This window comes from Pan troglodytes, chromosome 21 (genome assembly GCF_028858775.2).
Source record: "Pan troglodytes isolate AG18354 chromosome 21, NHGRI_mPanTro3-v2.0_pri, whole genome shotgun sequence".
NCBI classification, from domain to species: domain Eukaryota; kingdom Metazoa; phylum Chordata; class Mammalia; order Primates; family Hominidae; genus Pan; species Pan troglodytes.
In genome coordinates this window covers 56,276,132-56,290,210 of record NC_072419.2, presented here as the reverse complement: position 1 = coordinate 56,290,210, position 14,079 = coordinate 56,276,132, and positions in this window count along the sequence as shown.

Genomic DNA, 14,079 nt, shown 5'->3' with positions numbered 1-14,079 from the left:
ACCCTGCACTCTTCCCGGGCAACATCACTCCCTTCCCTGAGAAATGGGTTCGAATCCCTGCTCAGCCATTATCACCTGGAATGACCTTGGGCAAATCCCTCTTTCCTCTGGGACTTGGGCCTCCTCATCTGTCTGAATGGGGGTGTGATAGTAACAGCACTGTGCTTCTCTGAAGGGCTGCAGGGAGAACCTATTCCTGGGCTCCAGAACCAGTTGCTTTGCCTCAGCCAGGACCCCAGACAGACTGTATCCTTCTCAAACAGCGCATATATATATTTTTAAGACAGAGTCTTGCTCTGTCGCCCAGGCTGGAGTACAGTGGCCTGATCTCGGCTCACTGCAACCTCTGCCTCCCGGGTTCAAGCGATTCTCCTGCCTCAGCCTCCCGAGTAGCTGGGACTACAGGCACACGCCACTACGCCTGGCTAATTTTTCTATTTTTAGTAGAGGCGGGGTTTCACCATGTTGGCCAGGCTGGTCTTGATCTCCTGACCTCATGATCCACCCGCCTTGGCCTCCCAAAATGCTGGCATTACAGGTGTGAGCCACTGCGCCTGGCCCAAGGCTGTGTCCTTCTCAAGCCAAGGTGAGTTGTCAGCATCCTGAGAACAGGGACTTGTCTGTTCCCTGTTGTGTCACTCCTGGCCTGGCGACCTTAGGACTGAGGGCACATGTGGTGAATGCAGGAAGGACTGAGCTATGATTGCAGGGGCTCAGAGCTGGATCCTTGAACCTTCTGCAGACTTGTCCCCTTCCCAGAGAAAAGAGTCGGGATGAGAGCCAGGGCTCAGCTTCTCCTTCCCAAGGCGGTGGACTCTCCAGCAGAAGTGACCCTAGCCCTGCCACAGGACAGATCCCATTCAAATTTTGGTGCCTAAAGAGAGTTACTACGTGACCCAGAAATGCCACTCCTTTATTTCCCAAGAGAAAGAAAAAGTTATCAAATTTTGTACTTTATATATGGCACTTTACTATTTGTCAATTACATCTTGCGAAAACTGTTACGCACACACAGCTACTAAAATGGCTAAAATAAAAGATAAAAACAGGCCGGGTGTGATGACTCATCCCTGTAATCCCAGCACTTTGGGAGGCTGAGGTGGGAGGCTCACTTGAGCCCAGGGGATTGAAACCAGCCTGGGCAGCATAGCAAGACCCTCATCTTTACAAAAAATTAAAAAATTACCCAGGCATGGTGGTGCACACCTGTGGTCCCAGCTACTCAGGAGGATGAGGTGGGAGAATCATTTGAGCCCAGGAGGTCGAGTCTGCAGTGAGCTATGATCATGCCACTGCACTTCAGCCTGGGTGACAGAGTGAGACCTCGTCCCCAAAAAACAAAAACAAAACAAAACATTAAAACTGGGCTGGGTGCGGTGTCTCATGCCTGTAATCCCAGCACTTTGGGAGGCCGAGGCGGGTGGATCGCCTGAGGTCAGGAGTTTGAGACCAGCTTGGCCAACATGGCGAAACCCCATCTCTACTAAAAATACAGAAATTAGCCAGGAGTGGTGGCACGTGCCTGTAATCCCAGCCACTTGGGAGGCTGAGGTGGGAGAATCGCTTGAACCCAGGAGACAGACATTGTAGTCAGCCGAGGTCACACCATTGCACTCCAGCCTGAGTGACAGAGTCAGATTTCATCTCAAATAAATAAATAAATAAATAAATAAATAAATAAAACTGATAATGACAAGTGCTGACAAGGATGCAGAACAACTTCAGCTCTCTCAAATGTTGCTCGTAGTCCACACACAAACCTGGACAGGAATGTTCACAGCTGCATTCTTCATAATAGCCCCAAAGTGTTTCCACTCATGAACCCAAATGTCCATCGGTTGATGAATGAACAAATAGAATGTGCTGTATTCATCCAGACACAAAAATAATGAAGTTCTGTTATGCACTGCAACATGGATGAACCTCAAAACCATTATGCTACGTGAGAGAAGCCAGACACTAAACACCACGTGATGACTTGTATGATCCATTACTATGATGCCATTTCTATGAAATGTCTAGGATAGGCAAAGCCATAGAGACAGAAAGCTGATTAGTTGTTGCCAGGAGCTGAGAGGAGGAGGAAATGGGGAGTGACTGCTCATGGCTATGGGGTTTCCTCTTCAGGTGATGCAATGTTCTAGAATTAGATAGGGATGATGGTTGCACAACCTCGTGAAGATACTAAAGCCTGCTGAATATCCTTTAAGTGGATGTAGCCTTTAAGTGGATGAATTGTGTGGCATGTGAGTTATATCTCAATATAGCCATTTTTTAAAATCCTGGTGCAGGGCCGGGTGTGGTGGCTCATGCTTATAATCCCAGCACTTTCGGAGGCCGAGGTGGGTGGATCATGAGGTCAGGCGATTGAGACCAACCTGGCTAACACGGTGAAACTCCATCTCTAAAAAAAAATTAACCGGTCGTAGTGGTACTTGCCTGTAGTCCCAGCTACTTGGGAGGCTGAGGCAGGAGAATCACTTGAACCCGGGAGGTGGAGGTTGCAGTGAGCAGAGATCGCACCACTGCACTTCATCCTGGGTGACAGAGTGAGACTCTATTTCAAAAAAAAAAAAAAAAAATCCGGGTACCAGCCAGGCGCAGTGGCTCACGCCTGTAATCCCAGCACTTTGGGAGGCCGAGGCGGACAGGTCACCTGAGGTCAGGAGTTCGAGACCAACCTGACCAACATGGAGAAACCCTGTCTTTTATTATTATTGTTATTATTTTCGAGACAGAGTCTCTCTCTTGTTGCCCAGGCTAGAGTGCAGTGGCGCGATCTCAGCTCACCACAACCTCTGACTCCTGGGTTCAAGCTATTCTCCTGCCTCAGCCTCCCAAGTAGCTGGGATTACAGGCATGCACCACCACGCCTGGCTAATTTTGTATTTTTAGTAGAGACAGGGTTTTCCATGTTGGTCAGGCTGGTCTCAAACTCCCGACCTCAGGTAATCCGCCTGTCTCAGCCTCCCAAAGTGCTGGGATTACAGGTGTGAGCCACTGCACCCAGCCTGAGAAACCCTGTCTCTACTAAAAATACAAAAATTAGCCAGGCGTGGTGGCGCATGCCTATAATCCTAGCTACTCGAGAGGCTGAGGCAGGAGAATCGCTTGCACCCAGGAGGCGGAGGTTGTGGTGAGCCAAGATCGCGCCACTGTACTCCAGCCTGGGCGACAAGAGCAAAACTCCATCTCCAGAAAAAAAAAAAAAGAAAAAAAAAAACCTGGTGCCACCACTTACCTAATGGCTGTGCATTCTTGGACAAGTCCTTTGTCTTTTCTGAGCTCAGTCCCTGACTCTCTCGAAGGGGCTGTCACCCCATGCAGCTCATTCCCTGGAATGATTGAGTCACAGCAGTGCGCACCTGCAAGGTGAAGATTTGTGGTCTTGGTGAAGATTCGTGGTCTGGGTGAATATTCGTGGTCTTGGTGAATATCGGCCCCCCAGAGTTGAAGAATGAGCTGTCCATAGATACTGAGGTAGAGGATGGATTCAGTTCACTGGCAGTGCTCAGGGTGGGCACCACAGGGCACCCAAATGTCACTCCATGGCCCTCAAGATTGACAGGGTGGCCATGACTGCAGAGTGCCAGACCCCCTATGTCCCGGAACATTGCCAAGTGTTACATGTTTTTCCTCTGTGTGTGTGTTTCTGTTTAAAAAGAAAAATACATACTCCTTACTGTTACTATTTTTTGTAGAGGTGGGGTCCCATTATGTTGCCCAGGCTGGCCTTGAACTCCTAGCCTTAAGGGATCCTCCTGCCTGAGCCTCCCAAAGTGCTGGAATTAAAGGTGTGAGCCTGTAAAAACCCAAAACCCATGCCTGGTGCATGCTCATTACAGAAATTCAGAGACCTATAAAAAAGAAAACTTAACCCCAGCCACCCCACTATCCAGACAGAACCACTGTTGACCCCCAGGGCAGACAGGCGCTTCCCTCTGTGTGAAGGCAAGGATGGATAAAGCTAGAGGTAAAATTTTATAGAAATGGGGCCTTGGCCAAGCGCAGTGGCTCACGCCTGCAATCCCAGCACTCTGGGAAGCTGAGGTATGTGGATCGCCTGAGCTCAGGAGTTCAAGACCAGCTGAGCACCATGGTGAAACCTCATCTCTACCAAACATTAGCCAGGTGTAGTGGCATGCACCTGTGGGTCCAGCTACTTGGGAGGCTAAGGTGGGAGAATTGCTTGAACCCAGAAGGTGGAGGTTGCAGTGAGCTGAGATCGTGCCACTGCACTCCAGCCTGGGTGACGGAGTGAGACTCAAAAAAAAAAAAAAAAAGAAAAAAAAAGAAAAGAAATGGGGCCATATCATTTTTTCAGGCTGCTTGGCAAACTGCTTTTTCTGCCTGTCAGCACCTTCTCAAGGCGATGTGTGACAATCGAGTTTGTCCGTGGGACTATTGACTGCTTGCTTGTGAACTAAAAGATGCTCCCTTAGGGGAAGCTATCATAATACAGACGCAGAAGAGGTTAAACATTACCTAACAGGAAATGCCCTCCTCCTCGCCATTGCCTCAGCCTCCTCTCCCAGAAAATCACTGTGACTGTGGGTACAAACCTTCCAGATCCTTCCTTTTTTCCTTTCTTTTTCTCCTTTCCTTTCTGTCAACAAATATTCACTGAGTACTGACCGCTTATTCGTTCATTCATTTAATTGTTCAAGAAACATTTTGGGGCCGGGCACTGTGGCTCATGCCTGCAATCCCAGCACTTTGGGAAACCAAGGCAGGCGGATCACGAGGTCAGGAGTTCGAGGCCAGCCTGGCCAACATAGTGAAACCCCATCTCTACTAAAAATACAAAAATTACCCAGGCGTGGTGGCGTGTGCCTGTAGTCCCAGCTACTGGGGAGGCTGAGGCAGGAGAATCTCTTGAACCCCGGAGGTGAAGGTTGTGGTGAGGTCAGACTGTGCCATTGCACTCTAGCCTGGGCAACAGAGCAAGATTCCAGCTCAAAAAACAAACAAACAAACAAACAAAAAAACAAAACCTAAAAATTAGCTGGATGTGGTGGTGCATGCTTGTAATCCCAGCTACTCGGGAAGCTGAGGCAGGAGAATTGCTTGAACCTGGGAGGTGGAGATTGCAGTGAGCCAAGATTGCGCCATTGCACTCCAGCCTGGGTGACAGAGAGAGACTCCATCTCGAGAAGAAGAAAAAAAAGCACTTTGGGCTGCTAATCATGTGCCAGGCTTATTCTTTCTCTGTTCATATGAGATACATATAATGGGCCGGGCATGGTGGCTTATGCCTGTAATCCCAGCACTTTGGGAGGCTGAGGTGGGAGGATCACTTGAGCTCAGGAGTTTGAGACCAGCCTGGGCAATGTGGCAAGACCCCGTCTCTACAAAAATAATAATAATAATAATAATGCAAAAATTAGTCAGGCGTGGTGGCATGCACCTGTAGTCGCAGCTACTAAGGAGGCTGAGATGGGAGGGTCACTTGAGCCCGAGAGGTCAAGGTTGCAGTGAGCCGAGATCTCACCATTGCACTCCATCCTGCATGACAGAGCAAGACCCTGTCTCCAAAAAAAAAAAAAAAAAAAAAGAGAAAAATATACATACCATGTATATTTTAGGGATTGTATAATCATCTATAATTGCAAAGTTTTCAGAACACACCAGGACTCCAGGTAACATATACAATCCACTTGTGCTGGGCATGTAGATTGTTGATGGTGTTTGCTCTACTGAAACGTGCTGGGTAAAATGTGTGTGTTAAAGTGCTTTTTATTTTATTATTGGGTCAAAAGTTAAGCACATTTTGGTGACCTGCAAAGCGAAGCTGGAGAAGGCAAGGACTCATCCAGGGTCACAAAGTGAGACATTGGTGGCATTTGTAACCGCAAGCAGAAGATTGACAGCCTTGGGAAAGCCCCGTGCCCAGCGCTGGGTCTTTCCCTGGGGTAAAGATGAGTTTCTCTGAGGGATCCCCGTCCCGAGGGCCCCCATGAGTGACACACGGGTTTCATTTCTCCTTGCTGCTACCTTTTCAGCCCCATTTAAGCTTTTATTTCAGGCCATAGCTCCAGCTAAACAGAATTGAGTTTGGTGCCCTGCGTCCCCTAGCCTGAGGACCTTCCAGGTTGTACCCAGAGAGGAAGGGTGCACGGCAAGTGTCCCGGCTCCTCCAGGTCTGGGCTACCCAGCCCTGGCACTCAGGATTCCAGGGGATGAAACAGGATGCCAGACCCTGGGATCTGCAGGCCAGCTCAGGTCCCCAGACTTTGGTAAGAGACGCAGAGTGCCTGAAACCGTAGGATTATCCTCTAGATGAACTTGGAAAGCTTCGCTACTCTCCCTTTCTTCATATCCGTAAAATGGGCATAGTTACAGCCACTGTTTACTAAAGCTTACTCTTCCAGGCCCGAGGGCAAGCAATTTACAAGTTTTTTTTTTCTTTTTTCTTTTTTTTTTTTTTTTTGAGACAGAGTTTCTCTCTTGTTGCCCAGGCTAGAGTGCAATGGCACGATCTCAGCTCACCGCAACAACCGCCTCCTGGGTTCAAGCGATTCTCCTGCCTCAGCCTCCTGAACAGCTGAGATTACAGGCATGTGCCACCACGCCCAGCTAATTTTGTATTTTTAGTAGAGATGGGGTTTCTTCATTTTGGTCAGGTTGGTCTTGAACTCCCTACCTCAGGTAATCCGCCCACCTCGGCCTCCCAAAATGCCGGGATTACAGGCGTGAGCCACCGTGCCGGCCAATTTACAAGGATTTACTCACTGAATCTGTACAACAACCCCAGGAAGGAGAGGCTGCTTGTCAGATAAGAAAATGGACACTCAGAGAGGTTGAACAACTTGCTCTAGGTCACACAGGAGGTAGGCAATGGAGCAGAGACTGAACCCAGGAAGTTTGACTCTAGAGCCCCTAAACTCTTTAGAACCTTCTCTTATACCCATATTGCCTCAGGCTGTTGTGATGATTAAATTAAATAATCGGTGCAAAACAGGTAGTGAACTGGAATGAAGTGTTTCTGTTACCATCATCGTCATTATTATTTGCCTGAGTGTTTGCTCTTTGCCTCCCTGGGTCCTTATTTCCCTCACTTGGCGAAAAATCCTGTCCCGGCATCATCCTTGTCTCCTCCCTCAGTCTGCTCATCCATGTGTCGCCAAACAGCACCCCTGCCTCATCTGCCACCATCACGGGGCCGTGGCCACCTCCTCAACTGCTCTTCCTGCTGCCAGACCTGCTCCCATCACAGTGGCCCCAGGGATCTTTCCAAAGAGTAAACCCACTCAGTCCCCTCCCTGCCAGCCCCTCCCATGGCTCCCCATTGCCCTCAGGATAAATCTGTAGTTCCCCCCTCTGAGGCCCGCATGGCCTGGCCCTGATGCAAGCCGACCTCTCCCTCTGCGGCTGTCACCCAACCCTGGGGTACCTGCTCATGCAGTAACCTCTGCAATCAGGGCTTGGTGGAGTTTTGACCTAGGGCTCTCTCTCTCTTCCTGGAGCCACAGAGGCAAAATCCTACTCACCTCCCAAGTCTCCTCCTAAGGGTCCCCTCCTCCAGGCCACCTTCCTGACCCTCCTGCAGGGTTTGGTGAGTGAATAATAAAAACTTCCTGGATCTGCTTAAGGCTACAGTGAGCTGTGATTGCACCACTGCACTTCCACCTGGGCGACAGAGTGAGACCCCCCCCCCCACCTCCGCCGACCTCCAAATAAATAAACAGATAAGTGCACCTGGATTCATTCCAGACCCTGAGAAAGCCTTGCCAAGCCTTTGGTTGTAGCCACCGGTACACCTGGGGTTGAATTGTAGAACCCAGAGATATGTTCAAGTCAATTCCCAGGACTTGGGAATGTGACCTTATCTGGAAATAGGATCTTTGTGGATGCAATCAAGTAAAGATTAGATAATCCTGGATTAGGGTGGCCCCTACATCCAATGACTGGTGTCTTAAGAGAAATAGAGACGGCTAACCAGTCGCAGGGGCTCACGCCTGTAATCCCAGCACTTTGGGAGGCCGAGGCGGACTGATCATCTGAGGTCAGGAGTTCAAGACCGGCCTGGCCAACATGGTGAAACCCTCTCTCTACTAAAAATACAAAAATTAGCCGGGCGTGGTGGCACATGCCTGTAATCCCAGCTGCTCTGTAGGCTGAGGCAGGAGAATCGCTTGAAGTAGGAGGCAGAGGTTGCAGTGAGCAGCCTGGGCGAGAGAGTGAGACTCCATCTTGGAAAAAAAAAAAGAGAAACAAAGACACAGAGAAGAGACAAGGAAGGCGTCTACCCTACAGTCTGTGGAGGAAACACAGCCCTGTGGATGCCTTGATGTCCTGCTTCTGGCCTCTGGGACCATGAAGGAATAAACTTCTGCTCTTCCCACCAAGTTCATGGGAATTTGGTGGGGGCAGCCCTAGGAAACTAATATATCACCCAACTGTGGGTTTCACAGCAGAAGGAAGTCTAACCAAACAAACTCAAAAACAAAAATTCAAAATGGGCCAGGCGCAGTGGCTCATGCCTGTAATCCCAGCACTTTGGAAGGCTGAGGTGGGCGGATCACTTGAGGCCAGGAGCTTGAGACCAGCCTGGCCAGCATGGTGAAACTCCGTCCTACTAAAAAGACAAAAAAAATTAGCTGGGCTTGGTGACACACACCTGTAATCCCAGCTACTTGGGAGGCTGAGACATGAGAATCATTTGGACCCAGGAGGCAGAGGTTGCACTGAGCTGAGAGCGAGCCACTGCACTCCAGCCTGGGTGACAGTGAGACTCTGCCTCAAAAAAAAAAAAAAATGCTGGGCGCAGTGGCTCACGCCTGTAATCCCAGCACTTTGGGAGGCTGAGGCAGGTGGATTACCTGAGGTCAGGAGTTCGAGGTCACCGTGGCCAACATGGTGAAACCCCATCTCTGCTAAAAAGACGACAACAACAAAAGGCATGATGGCAGGCGCCTGTAATCCCAGCTACTCGGCAGGCTGAGGCAGGAGAATTGCTTGAACCCGGTAGACGGAGGTTGCAGTGAGCTGAGATCACACTACTGCACTCCAGCCTAGGCGACAGAGGGAGATTTCATCTCAAAAAAAAAAAAAAAAAAAAAAAAATGGTGACCACACAGTGTTTCTGACAGGCACATATCAACTCACTCATCATTCCTTCAGCAATGTTTCCCGGAGCGTGTGCCTCCCACATGTGAAAGGGACTCCAGGGATCACTGCACAGTGAACGAAGAAGACAAAATTTCTACCTGCATGGCTGGGCATGGTGGCTCATGCCTGTAATCCCAGCATTTTGGGAGGCCGAGGCGGGCGGATCATGAGGTCAAGAGTTCGAGACCAGCCTAACCAACATGGTGAAACCCCGTCTCTACTAAAAATACAAAAATTAGCCATGCGTGGTGGTGTGCACCTGTAATCTCAGCTACTTGGGAGGCTGAGGCGGGAGCATTGCTTGAACCCGGGAGGCGGAGGTTGTGGTGAGCTGAGATTGTGCCATTGCACTCCAGCCTGGGCAATAAGAGCGAAACTCCATCTCAAAAAAAAAAAAAAAAAAATTCCACCTGCATGGAGCTGACATTCTGGTGGGGGAAGACAGTCAACAGAGAAACTCTGAACAGGGAAATGAGTGTTTTGTCAGATGGAGAAAATAACAACAGGGAAAGGGGTTGGAATGAAAGGGAGAGGGATGGGAGGTGAGTGGCCATGTGGCTCTCTAGGGTAGTGCTCCTGGCAGAAGGAGTGGCAGTGCAAAGGCCCTGAGGGGGCAGGGAGCCTGGTGTGGCTGGAAGGAGTGAGGGGGGCGGGGAAAGGGATGAGGTAGAGGTGGTGGAGGCCCTTGTGGAACCAGGTGAGACGGAGCCATGTATGCATGGAAATATATTTGCTCATTTTTTTTTTTGCTGGGTGCAGTGGCTCACATCTATAATCCCAGCACTTTGTGAGGCTGAGGCAGGTGGATCATCTGAGGTCAGGAGTTCAAGACCAGCCTTGCCAACATGGTGAAACTCCGTCTCTACTAAAAATACAAAAATTAGTGGGGCATGGTGGTGGGCGCCTGTAATCCCAGCTACTTGGAGGCTGAGGCAGGAGAATCACTTGAACCCAGGAGGCAGAGGTTGCAGTGAGCTAAGATCAGATCATGCCACTGCACTCCAGCCTGGGCAACAGAGTGAGACTCTGTCAAAAAAAAAAAAAAAAAAGAGAGACAGAGAGAGAGAAAGAAAAGAAATATAGTTGCTTTTTTTTTTTTTTTTTTTGGAGACAGAGTCTTGCTCTGTTGCCCAGGCTGGAGTGCAGTGGCACAATCTCGGCTCACTGCAACCTCCGCCTCCTGGGTTCAAGCTATTCTCCTGCCTCAGCCTCCTGAGTAGCTGGGATTACAGGCGCCCGCCACCACGCCCAGCTAATTTTTTTGTATTTTTAGTAGAGACCGGGTTTCACCATGTTGGTCAGGCTGGTCTCGAACCCCTGACCTCATGATCCACCCACCTCGGCCTCCCAAAGTGCTGGGATTATAGGCGTGAGCCACCACGCCCGGCCAGTTGCTAATTTTTTTAACTGACAAAGATGTAAACCAAGATCTCCATGGCGTCATGCTGGGGACAGTAAAGGCATAAGGATAGAGAGTGTTGATCACATGCCACTGGAGCTTCACATGTCACCTTCTCACTCTTTTAAAAGAGGGAATACATTCCTGTAATATTTATGAAACTGACAATTTGGGCAGGTGTAGCGGCTCATGACTGTAATCCCAGCACTTTGGGAAGCTGAGGTGGGAGGATAGGTTGAGTCCAGGAGTTCAAGACCAGCCTGGGCAGCATGACGAAACTACATCTCTGCAAAAAACACAAAAATTAGGCGGGTATGATGGCGTGTGTGTTTAGTCACAGCTACTCAGGAGGCTGAGCTGGGAGAATCTCTTGAGCCCAGGAGGTTGAGCCTGTAGTGAGCTGAGACTGAGCCACTGCACTCCAGCCTGGGTGACAGAGTGACACTCTGTCTCAAAAAAAAAAAAAAAAAAAAAAAAAAGGAAAAACGAAAAAAATAAACAGTTTGAAAGCAAAGAAGAACAAGGACGGTCCTGATCCCTGTCTACCAGGAGACCCTCGTCCCAGCTCAGAGGACACCCATAAGTAGCCAACAGGTCACTAATGCAGCCCAGATGTGCCCAGAGATGGCCTTGGCCCCAGACCTGCCTGCCTTGACACTTGCATGGAGACTGGCTTTATAGCCAGTTTATTTCCTGGACTCGTTTTGAAGAAAATCCCCGGGGAGGATCTAATGGCCTGGCCAGATCCTGCTGCTCCTGGCCCCATTTCTCCCAACCCACAGCTCTAAGCCGCTGCCCCGACAGAGGGGAAGTCCTGCAGGAGAAAGCCAGCCAGTGAAGTAGAAGGAATGATGGGGTTAGAAAATCACCGTTTGGGCCGGGCGCAATGGCTCACGCCTGTAATCCTAGCACTTTGGGAGGCCGAGGTGGGCGGATCCCAAGATCAGGAGATCAGGACCATCCTGGCTAACACGGTGAAACCCCGTCTCTACTAAAACTACAAAAAATTAGCCGGGTGTGGTGGAGGGTGCCTGTGGTCCCAGCTACTCGGGAGGCTGAGGCAGGAGAATGGCGTGAACCCAGGAGGCAGAGCTTGCAGTGAGCCAAGATCGTGCCACTGCACTCCAGCCTGGGCGACAGAGCAAGACTCTGTCTCAAAAAAAAAAAAAAAAGAAAGAAAGGAAATCACCATTTGGTAACCACCATAGTAAAATGTAATTGATTTAGGCAAAAAGAACCTGAAAGGGATGAAACTTGTGGATGGAAGTTTGAGGCATCATAGGATCACATGGTCCTTTCCGTATCTTGTGAGGAGATACTCGGAGGCATCACATGGTCTTCAAGTATCTCTTCACAAGATACAGATTGAGCGCAAAGGGAAAAAGAGGAACTTCAGCAAGGAGGGACCTGGCGGGCCCCACCTTAACCAAGCAGTCAAAGTTGATGTCAGTCTGGGATGAGCCGACCTCATGTGCTTCATGACACCTTGCACCAAACAAGACACATGCTGCTTCTGTGGTTCTGCCCAAAGTGCATATCCCAAATGTAATTATGAGGAAACATCAGGAAAAAAACTGGAGGGCATTCAACAAAACAGCTGGCCTGTACTCTTCAAAAAACGTCAATGTTGTGAAAGACAAAGAAAGGCTGAGGAGCTGCCTTGGGTAAAAAGAGATTAAGTGAGCGGTGGCTCACGCCTGTTAATCCCAGCACTTTGGGAGGCCGAGGCAGGTGGATCACCTGAGGTTGGGAGTTCGAGACCAGCCTGACTAACACGGAGAAACCCCATCTCTACTAAAAATACAAAATTAGCCGGGCGTGGTGGCTCATGCCTGTAATCCCAGCTACTCAGGAGGCTGAGGCAGGAGAATCACTTGAACCCGGGAGGTGGAGGGTGCAGTGAGCCGAGATCATGCCATTGCACTCCAGCCTGGGCAACAAGAGAGAAACTCTGTCTCAAAAAAAAAAAAAAAAAAAAAGAGTCAGGACAAGTAGCTGGGCATGTCTGTAATCCCAGCATTTTGGGAGGCTGAGGCAGGCAGATTGCTTGAACCCACAAGAGTTCGAGACCAGCCTGGGCAACAGAGTGAGACCTTGTCTCTGTTAGAAAAAAAATTTTAAATAAATAAATAAAAGAGTGAGGACAAGTGAATGCAGTGTGTGATCCTTGCATTGCATCCTGGTCATTCCCCACCAGCTACGCCCCCCAAAATGCTGTGAAAGACATCATTGGGACACTTGCAGAAATGTGATTATGACTATGGATTACAGAGTAGCATTCCACCAATGTTAAATTTCCTAATTTTGATCATGAAACTATGGGAGAATGTCCTTATCCTTAGGACACATAGCTTAAATATTTAGCAGTAAAGGGGCATTGTGTCTATAACTTACTCTCATATGGTTCAGGCCGGGCGCCGTGGCTCACAGCTGTAATCCCGGCACTTTGGGAGGCTGAGGCGGGCAGATCACTTGAGGCCATAAGTTCGAGACCAGCCTGGCCAATATGGTGAAACCCCGTCTCTACTAAAAATACAAAAATTAGCCGAGCATGGTGGCACATGCCTGTAATTCCAGCCACTGGGGAGGCTGAGGCACAAGAATCGCTTGAACCCAGGAGGCAGAGGTTGCAGTGAGCCAAGATCACGCCATTGCATCCCAGCCTGGGTGACACAGTGAGACTCCATCTGAAAAAAAAAAAAATTCAAATGGTTCAGAACTAAATAATGTGTGTGTATGTCTAGGAAGAGAGGGAAGATGTATCCATGATAAAACGTTAACGTATTGAAGAATCTGAATGTACGATTCCAGTTTACTGTTTCTTGCAATTTGTCAGGCTGCAATTATTTCAAAGTAAAACGTCTTAAAAATCTTTGAAAAATGGCTCCTTTCTTCCCTCCCTTCAGTCCTTATCCACCCCAATCCCACCTCCTGCAACCCATCAGGGAACCACTTTTGTTAGTATATTGTCCTAACCTCCAGAGTCTCCGTATGCAAATACAAACAAGAATGAATCACATGTTGATGATTTTCATCCCTCTTCTGCCCACAGAAGGGAGCACATCTGCCGGTGATTTCTTTTTCACTTAGTGCTTTGGGGTTTGCTCAGGATCAGAATATAGAGGCTTTCCCCATTCTTTTCTCAGCTTCATAGTATCTACCCCCACTAGATCCAACATCCTCTTGGTGGTGTGCTCCACCAAGCCCGGCCTTTTTTTTTTTTTTTTTTTTTGAGACGGAGTCTCACTCCGTAGCCCAGGCTGGAGTGCAGTGGCACGACCTCGGCCTACTGCAACCTCTGCCTCCCGAGTTCAAGGGATTCTCGTGCTCAGCCTCTCAAGTAGCTGGGATTACAGGCGTATGACACCACACCCAGCTAATTTTTGTATTTTTAGTAGAGACGGGGTTTCACCATGTTGGCCAGGCTGGTCTCAAACTCTTGGCCTCAAGTGATCTGCCCCACCTTGGCCTCCCAAAGTGCTGGGATTACAGGTGTGAGCCACCTCGCCCGGCCAATTTTTAAATTTTTTTGTAGAGACAATGTCTTGATCTGTTGTCCAGGCTGGCCT